The 10,381-nt window shown below is 34.2% G+C and overlaps 1 long non-coding RNA gene across 1 annotated transcript in view; it reads left to right on the plus strand.

Moving 5' to 3' along the window:
- Positions 1-9,318, plus strand: part of LOC145286197 (uncharacterized) — a 239,429-nt gene extending 230,111 nt beyond the window's left edge. The window contains exon 3 of the long non-coding RNA XR_013869124.1: positions 8,940-9,318. This is a non-coding gene — a long non-coding RNA (uncharacterized LOC145286197). The remainder of the gene's footprint in view (positions 1-8,939) is intronic.
- Positions 9,319-10,381: the final 1,063 nt, after the last annotated feature.

Consider the following 10,381-nt stretch of genomic DNA (forward strand, 5'->3'; position numbering starts at 1 on the left):
GTCATAAATTATAAAGAATACGCAGTTATGAATTATAAAGACTATGCAGTTATAAATTATAAAGACTATGCAGTTATAAATTATAAAGAATATGCAGTTATGAATTTTAAAGAATATGCAGTTATGGGTTCAACTTGAAGGGATTTGGTGGTGCCTTTGGAGATAATTTCTTGAAATCATATTTGTATGAGTTAGCTCCTGTTTTTATACTATAGGACGGACGATTTATTTCTTGATGTGGGCGATCGAATAAATACATCTGCGAATTACTTAGGATCTCTCTCAAGTTATGGCTGACAGAACAAGAGCACGCTACCCCCGTGAAATAAATAAAGAGTTCCGCTCGAAATTTCGTCCAAATTCCCGAGTTCGACAGAAACATTCCCGAGTTTGACAAGATGCATCTGAAGAAGGTCGGAGGTTATATCGACCGAAACGTGAAAATCACACTCAAGATGAGAACAGTAGTCCGATGAATGATAATACAAAGGTTGATATGTTGTAAAAAAAACTATTAATTCAAGCACCATGAATCATGAATAAATACCCGATAAAGGTTGATATGCCGTAACAAAATTACTAAACCAAACTTCCTATGCTTACGGCCTTTTAGGAAATTAACTCGCGTTTAAATGACCAGCATTCTAACGAAAGAAAGAACGTGGGTGGGGGGGGGGTAGAGAAAGAGAGAGAGAGAGAGAGAGAGAGAGAGAGAGAGAGAGAGGAGATTGCGAGTCTACAAAAGAAGACAGAAAGCAAAGGGGAAGAGTCTGCAGTTGAAAGACATTCTTCACAACTGTCATGTCTGCGTGTTGTTAGCCGTCATCCTTGTTGAATGCATAATTCACGTAGAAATATTACAATTGGCCTTTCTTGCCTCTCTTGGCGATTCATCACTCCGAATTATAGACAGCTTCGTTACAAGAATTATGGCGGGTAGAACAATCATCACTTCGGGCAAATTTCATGAATCAAAGATGTCAGGCTGAAATTCGCGATGATTACAAGGGAAACCGTTCTACGCGATAAGGCCACGCTAAAAGGGAAATACATTAAGAATAATTATGGAGAGAAATAAGATAAACTACGATCGAAGGTTTGCGCTTATGGACGGGAACTTAATGGGCCGTTTTTTCTTTATTAGACACAAATATCCAACGTGTAAGGCATCGTAGTAGTGTTTTATAAATGTGTATAATGGATATGTATGTAACGTAGTCATCTACCGGGCCCAACACGTTGTATGTAGATTTGGTCTCAAAGGAAAATGATGACGTCGAAACAACTTTTCCCGGCGGAGGAAAACGGTATTTATTTTGTCATTTTTGGAGAGAGAGAGGGAGAGAGAGAGAGAGAGAGAGAGAGAGAGAGAGAGAGAGAGCAGACTTTTTCGTGCGTTCGCAGATTGTCACTGGCCAACATGCCAGACGGTTTCGTTTTCCTTCTCTTTTTTCTTCTTTTCTTCTTTCTTTTGTGTACTTGTACCGCTTTCCTTTATCTTGATATTCATCCCTATATGTTTATATATAGTCCGTGAGGCCATGCTTAAGCTACGTTCAAATGCTGACGCAATTATATTACATGCATATATATATATATATATATATATATATATATATATATATATATATATATATATATATATATATATATGACATGAAATTGAGAGTACGGTATTAGATTTATGAGGTGGACTATATAGGAATGATGCGTTATTAGTTACTAGATGTAAAGGTAGACAGCTCGATTTAATCAGAAAAAATCTTTATAGATTAAAAGGAATTGTATTTGAAGGCTATATCAATGCAGTTTGTAGGAAACACCGCTAACATAAAAGAATAATGACAATATTAGAAGAAATTTTCAATTATATTGCTTTTATTTGCCAACAAATTGTGTCGTACAAGATGGTAGGTGTTGAGGTCTCTAATTTTCAAGAATACTTTCTTTTTATCTCCCTCCCAATAACGTGAATTTCTCCTCCTATAAATTTGTCTTTTGTGTATTAAGAGATACTACTCTAGATAATTAGTGACATCAACACCTACTATCTTGAGCCACACCTTATGTTGGGATATACATGTAATATAATTGAAAAATTATTGAAATTTTTTTCTAATATTGTCATTCTTTTATATGTTAACACGTGTCCACGTTGTTTCCTACGAACTGCATTGATATAGCCTTCAAACACAAATCCTTTCACACTACGTACAATGCTTTAAGCAAACTAAAATTTTTCATAAATTGTTTAAAGAATTGGACCATAACATAGCTATAAAAATGATTAGAAAATTAATTTTCTATATATTAACCCCAACTTAAATGATAATACATTGAAAATTTATCATAAGCCCATTCGGAAAATATTTTCCTTAGACAAATTATCTATTAACTCAAAAACAAATTATCCCAACGCTTATAAATAATATATCTAACAAAATATCAAAACGACCCGTTAGCAAATAACTAGCCAGGGTGCCCGGTGTTGCCTGGGTGTTTGGAGGTGTGTGTTGAGCAAAAAAAAAAAAAGAAAAGAAAAAGTGGTGGTAGGAAGGCAGGATCGAACCCGTGCCACAAAGAAAGCAAAGAACGTGAAAAAAAAACTGACGTCTTTGCTGCTGCGCCCATTGCAAAACCGGAAGTGACAAATATTTAAATTAAGGCTAGTCAATCGAAAAGAGGGTATGACTTTCGAAAATATCGGCAAAAAAAGAAACCCTTCCCTGTAGAAAAGTGCCCAGTTGAGGGTGAAGGAATTAATGCTTTTAGCCAATTTCCGATATTTGTTGTCTGAAGGGTCGAGCTTCAAAACGATACCGATTTTATGAAAATCCGTCGCCTCTGTCTAAAGTTTTAGATATGCATACATACATACATCCTTTAAAATTACCAATTCTTTAAAATTATCTCTTGTGTAGGTTTTTCGGGGTGCTGAAAAGAAAAATCACATTTAAAATTACAGCAAAGAATAGATGTAAAATATATGAAGCAATGTTAGTTTCAAAAAAGATTTTCAGGCTGCGGACAACAAGAATAACATTTTAAATTCTGGCAAACGAGTAAAAAAAGCAAAAAAAGTAGGGGATCACTTGTATATGATAATTTAACGTGAAATGAGAACCCACTTTATGGCCGCCTTTTGTTTGGGGGGGGGGATAGGTCAGCGTACAATGAACACAATTTTACATAAACTGAGCACCCACCTTTTTTTTTGGGGGGGGGGGCTAACCGGCATTATTAATCGATTTGACATGCACCAACCCCAAATAAAAAAGTGGGGGCTCATTTTACATTAAATTGTGTGTGCTGTACGTTGCCCCCCCCAAAAAAAAATGTTGCCATAAAGTGGGTGCTCATTTCGCGTTCTATTATTATAGAAACGTGATCCCCCACCTTTTAGAAACTAACATTTATTCATACTTTGGAAACTACTGGTATGCCGGGTTTTTATACATTATTTTCGTTTTCAGCACCCCTGAAAACCTTTAAAAATGGTAATTTTAAAAGATTTTTCGAGGGTGGAAAGATTCTTCATATTTTCTTTTTTTTTTTTTTTTACATGGGGATCACCACTTATCGAGGCCCGTAAGCCACTCGGGGATAAGGGTTATTTTGTGTACAATAATCAATGAGATAATATCATAGTAATAGTTGGTATTGGAGATTTGATAAAGTGTCTTACTTAAGGGGGCGATTAATCAGGAATTTGTTTATGTTGGACTTGAAGACGCCCAAGTTGTAGTCAGGTGGGAAACAGGCAAACGGAAGAGAATTCCACAGGCGTGCACTTCTCAGAAAAAAGCTATGTTCATGGAATCTACATTTTGATTTAGGCTCAGATAAAGAGTGAGGGAAATTACTGATAGTGATTTTAGCTAGACGGGTGTTTATCATGAAGGATTGGCGAGGGGGGACCAGAGATTGGAGGTCGGACGAGCACCTGCCATGGAAATAACGATAAAACAAAGACAGGCTCGCAACATCTCTTCTGTGGGAGAGAGGTTGCAGGGAAGAGAAGAGAGCGTCCCCCACTAAGCCACAAAGTCTATTTTGTACTTTGTCAAGGCAGGATAGGCTGTTTTTTAAAGCTCCAGCCCAGATGTGGCAGCAGTACTCCATCTTTGGACGTACTTGGCTTTTATAGAGATAGAGAATTGTATCAGTAGTAAGATATCTTCTGGAGCGGTAGAAGGATCCTACCATTTTCCCAGCGGCCCGGGCAACAGACTTTATATACGTGTTCCATTTCAGATCAGGAGTAAAGGTCAAACCCAGGAACTTGTCAAAACATGAAGCCTCCCCAAGACGAGAGCCATCCATTTCAATTGATGCTAGATGAAGAACAGAGCGTTGATGATGTAAAGTTAGGAGCTTGGTTTTAGATGTATTAAAAGTAACCAGACATCTCTTCCCCCACTGAACGACGTGCTCAAGATCAGAGGAGAGGGAATCAGAGAGAGCTTTGTCATTTACGGCCTTTGATGTGTTGCCGTAGATGGTCGTGTCATCAGCATAGATGTCAATGAATGAATTTAGTATGTGTTTTGGGAGAACATTGATGTAGATCAGGAAGAGAGTTGGGTCCAGGATGGACCCCTGGGGGACTCCAACATTAATACTGTGGGCCTCAGATTTCTGCCCATCAACCACTACTCTTATGAACCTATCAGAGAGAAATGATTTAATTATTGAGAAAATTTTTCCAGTTATACCATAGCTGGAAATCTTGTGAAGTAGGCCCTTATGCCAAACCTTATCGAAGGCCTTTGATATGTCAAGAGCAATTGTCCTAGAAATTAAGCCTTTGTTGAGATATTCACTAATCCTATGGGATATAACTGTTAGCACATCATCTGTAGATCTAGCAGAACAGAAACCATATTGCATGACACTAAGAAGGTTATTTCTGCTGAGGTGGTTGACTACTTCTCTATTTAATATGGATTCCAGTAACTTACTCATGACACACAAGAGACTTATTAGTCTGTATTGAGAGAGGGATGAATTATCACCTGAGTTCTTAAATACAGGGCATACTGATGAGGTTTTCCAGGGTGTTGGAAAGCACTTCTCCTTAAGGCAACGTTTAAACAGTTTTGTAAGTATGGGGGCAAGTTCTGGTTGAAGCTTTTTCAACACTATAATTGGAATGCCGTCTAGGCCAGTTGCTTTACTGGAATCAAGGTTCTTGATTAGCTTGGCGATCTCGTGCACAGATATTTGTATGTTGTCTGTTGTAGGAGGAAATACGGGGAGTTGATGCCCTTCGTCGCATAGGGTAGAGTTAGTTGCAAAGTTCTTGGCAAATAGTTTGGCCTTGTCTGATGCTGATGAGATGACCTCAGGTCCATTGATGATGGTTGGGATGGAACGCACGCTTCTGTTCAGGATCTTTACCACATAAATAAATAAATAAATAATGCAAGATGAAGCTTTACAATGAGTAAATGTGTTTCATTTTATAATTCATAATTAAAAGTGTTGAACAATAAAAAGTACAATTTTGAGTAATTATTTTTACATGGGGAGGGGGTGTCTTTGGTAAATATTTTTCCACCCTACGAGTGAATAAAAAAATAGCGTGAATGTTTAATTTAACCTGAAAACACTAATTACAAGTAGCGTGGTACCAAAAATGCATAAACACCAAATTTTAAAGTAAATATTGATCTCGGATGCATAGGATGGCAGAGCGCTAGGTGTATCAGAAATTTGGAGGAATTTTTAACACCTCTAACAGAAAACTGCGAATAAAATATAAAAAAACTCGCTCGTAATTTCTCTTTTTAAAGTGGGTTATTTATTTTCTGTATGGAATATATTTCCAAAATAAACTATTAAAGTTGTTTAAAAAATAATAGAAATATGATTTTTTTTTTTTTAAAACAGTGTTTACAAAATGCTGCGTGCCTTCATGCAGCCATTTTTTTACGTAATCAAATCAACAGAATTTTACGAGTTAAATATTTTTCAATTTTTAAAATTTAAAAATCTATCAAAAATTTTCTATTAGTTCAATTTTTTCGATATTTTCAGGGTCAATGTGAAATTTTATGCTCTTTTCAATAAACCAAATATAATATTTTAGAGAAACGTTTTTTTTTCAAATTTACCCCCTCCCCATTTTGAAATGTTTATTAAAATTTTAATAATTAATTCATGTGCTAAAGTTTTATATATCACAAATTGAAGATAAAAGATCAATAAAGAAAATATTTTAATTTAAAACAAAAAAAAGAATAGTTTTTTTTGGAAATTTACCTGTAAAGTCCAAAGTGTAAAACCTTTTTTTTAAAAAACCATGTTGATTTTTTTTTTTAATGAAAGCTCATGTTATGCTTACATCGTCAAGTAAATACCAGATGCTGACGGCAAATGTTTCTATTTCATTGAATGTTTTCTTTCTTTTAAATATTTTAAGAAAAAAATTTAGTTGGTAAAGAAGTATTGAAATATATCAATTAAAAACTCGTGTATTTCATTAAAAGAATTTTTTAAAAAATCGATGAAGTGGATTTTTTGTTCCAGGGGAAAAACTTATAAGTGAATGTGCATTTCCTTTTTAACTACGGAGGATGAAAAATACTAATTTTGGTTAACACACGCAATAAAAAAAAGACATTATTTATGTCCCTTGGACGAATCCGTATTTCATAAATTTCCTTTTAGCAGCAGCAGCAGCAGCAGCAGCAACAGCAGCAGCTCTTTACAGCTTCGTGCAAAACACGTTGCGAAAATGTGATTTTCTATGACCCTCGCTTAAAAATCCTTTTATTTAAAAAATACATGGAATTTAAAATATAAATATGGATAAATTCTTAACAATGAAGAATGGAACTACCCATTTAATAGTATATTTTTTTAAGTAAGTGATTTTTTGGCATTTATATATATACATATATTTATAAGCAAGTCAAAATATGTTGATTTTCTTTATATTTATTTTAAAGAAAACCGCTTAAAAAAAACAAATATTGCATAATTTGCTATTAAACCTGTTTTTTTTTTTTTAATTTGGTCTTTGCTCCTTTAATTGAAAAAAAATTAGGGTTTGAATTACATTTTTCAAGTAGTTATAAGCTTCGAAAAATAGTAAGTTGAATTATTAAAGTTCTGATCATCATTTTTAATGGCCACTTTCTGATACACCTAGCAGAGCGCGATATCATATGCAACCATATGCCAGCATACGTTGGTGCTTATGAATTGTTTTGGTACCGCACAATTTTAAATATTTTTTTTCAGGTTAAATTCAGGTTTTATGATATTCTTTTTTCCTACATTGTAAGGCTGAAGTACAGATTACTTACTAAACGCCCCTTCCCATGTAAAGAATGGCTTTCAGAATAATAACATTACTATTTCAGCTTTTCGTATGATTACATTTTTAATAAAAACGTGATCAAATTTAATCCATTTAAAGTTTAAGAACCAGATTCACCATTGTTTGTTATTGAAATAAACCATTGTTTGTTATTTAAATAAACCATTGTTTGTTATTGAAATAAACCGTTCTGTTTATAAGGTTTACTTTTACAGCTTAATTAAAACGGTCACTTTCTTAAATTGCATTTACATTTATATTTGGTAACGTACAGGTGACTACAGGAATTTAGTTTCCTTTAAGGGACACAGGGTTCGATAGTTTTCTGTCACCATAACTCCAGTCTTGCCAACTAAAATACCTTGCCCTGAACTTTATCCTGAGCCATAACCTGAAAAATACCCTGAATCTTCCAGCAATTTTGTGAGCCCCCCCCCTCCGGCATGTGGTGTCTATTCTGAAAGCCATTTTTAACATGGGGAATTTGGGCGTTGGCAAACGAAAAAAACAATAACGATAGCCGTATTTTAAATTTTTACGCGGGGTGTTGGGGGGATGCATGCTACCACCAGGCAACACCGGTTAACGGGTCTTGCTAGTAAGTAATAAAGTGGACATGATTTATAGTAGAGAAAATAGGAAAAATAAGAGGAGAAAAACGATTTGATCCTCCCTATTACAGTGCGCACATAAAACTCTGAGATATTAAATTGCTTTAACAGTAAAAATATTTTAGTCAATTTTCGTGAACATGAACAAAATACAAAAATCTCATTAAATAAATTTAAACTTAGAAAATTATAGGAACTTAGTAAGTGCCCGGGGAATTTAAGATTAGACAGAAAATGAAACTGCAGGAGAAAAGAAGAATGTCAATTACAAGGTGAGTAATTGACCGAAGGTATTATGTATAAAATGGTAGAGTAGGGAATAAGTCATCAGCGTATATTGACTCAACAATAGACCGTTCAAATGTAGGTAAAATAACCATAAGGTGCCTATTAATGAAGCTTGTAGGTTAGGTATAAAGAAATCTTTTCTTTTTGCTTTTACAAATGGATTCACCGCTTATCAAGGCCCAGAGGTTACTCGAAGATAAGAGTTAATGAGTGTACGGTAATCAGTGGGACACTTTAGTAATCGTTAGTAATAGAAATTTGGTAAATTGGATTACTTAAGGAGACAGCTCATCAAGTACTTGTTTACGTTGGACTTGAAGATGACTATATCGTAGTCAGTTGGAAAGCAAGCAAACGGAAAAGAGTTCCACATACGTTTAGGCACAAATTAAGAGTGAGGGAAATTATTGATTGTGGTTTCAGCTAGATGAGTGCTTTTCGTGAAAGTTTGGCAAGGGGGAACATAGATTGGAGCTCAGACGGGCACTTGCCATGAAAATAACGATAAATAGTTACTTCCATTAACAGCTTATAAAAAGAACTAAAAGAAAAAAAAAAACTTTACCATAAGATGGAAAATTTTGATTGAAACAAATAAATATTTATCTTATAAAAGATGTTATGTACAGGATGGAACAATAAAATTGTCACCCTAGAAAAGTTGTTATGATTCCATTTCCGTTTGATGAAAACCGGTTTTCTTTTTGTTGCAGACCATCTACTACTTGGCCAGTTATGTACAAATCCCAAGTGCGATAGGAGCCTTTTATTATGTCTGAAAGTGACACAATGTTCAACAAGCGAGATCGGAGATGCGCCGCTGTACAACTCATGCTCTCTACCGATCCAAGTTATGACAACAGAACTCTAACCCTCAAAATGCATTGCTGGATTACTACGAATAACAAGGATGTGCCCAGGGTAAGGAAAACAATGTTTCCAGCCATGGTTATGGTCTTTGATGTGGTTTCAAGTAATGTTGGCCTTGTGGCTAGAAGCAAAAATTTTGTAATTCAAAAAATGTATTTTTTTGATGAATGTTTTTAAAATTATATTTTGCTACATTTTTATGCAATAACTTTTGATTTTCAAGTATTTTAGCGTTATTTATTTATTTTTATTTATTTATTTTTATTTATTTATTTTTATTTATTTTGTGTTATTTGACCAAGAAGAAATCATGTTTTATTAAATTTAGACGAGAAAAAAATTCAATGACTTTTTTTGGTAAATGTAAAGTTTAAGCATGTTGCTCTTTTTTAACGTTATTATTTAGGAACCTATTATTTAACATGGGAGGGGATGTTTTGTAACTATTCCAAGAAGAAATTGAAATTATCGTTCCTAACAATGGCGTCCTCCATATAATCCATAAGTGCCAAAAAAAAATTCTTTCGTTCAAATTCAACGTAGAAAATAATATCCTTCTAGACTGAGACAATTTTTATTTTTGTTCCTATTCAGAGTGCCCTCTTTTTGGAGAGCTAGATTTTCCCCACATTAATAACAGACCCTGTGTCTAACTCTGCCCTCGTCGGGAGGCTAGTAAATAGGAAGAAATAATAATAAATAAAAGCTTAACAATCAAAGGGAAATAACCTAAAAAAATTTTCTGAGATAGAAACAAATAAATCAGAGTTTTTCATTTTGATTTAAAAAACTCCAATTTTTTTTTTTTTTTACCTTTTTTACCCTCTGGGGACGAAACCAAAATTTTTCCAGGATCAAATATTACATTTCCAGATGAATATCCATGTGGTCTTGCTTTTGGGTAATCTTTAGCAAAATCTAATGGTCGGAAAATATTTTATGTACCAAAAAGTGCTATTTTTGGCGATTTAGACCGCTTTTGACACCCTGTGGATGCAACCAAAATTTTCCCAGGGTAAAATATTACGTTTTCAGATGTATATCATGGTGGTCTTGCTTTTGGGTAATCTTCAGCAAAATCTAATGGCCAGAAAAGATTCTATCTCCCGAAATGTGTTTTTTTTTTGCCCATTTTGGGCTAAAAAACACTATTTTTGCCCCTTTTGACATGAAACCAAAATTTTCTCAGAATAAAATATGTATCTATGTATTTTTGCTTTTGAGTAATTTTCATCAAAACCTAATCGTCAAAAAATATTCTATGTACCAAAAAGTGCTATTTCAT

This window comes from Euprymna scolopes, chromosome 10 (genome assembly GCF_053919585.1).
Source record: "Euprymna scolopes isolate OS-2025 chromosome 10, ASM5391958v1, whole genome shotgun sequence".
Classification (NCBI taxonomy): Eukaryota; Metazoa; Mollusca; class Cephalopoda; order Sepiida; family Sepiolidae; genus Euprymna; species Euprymna scolopes.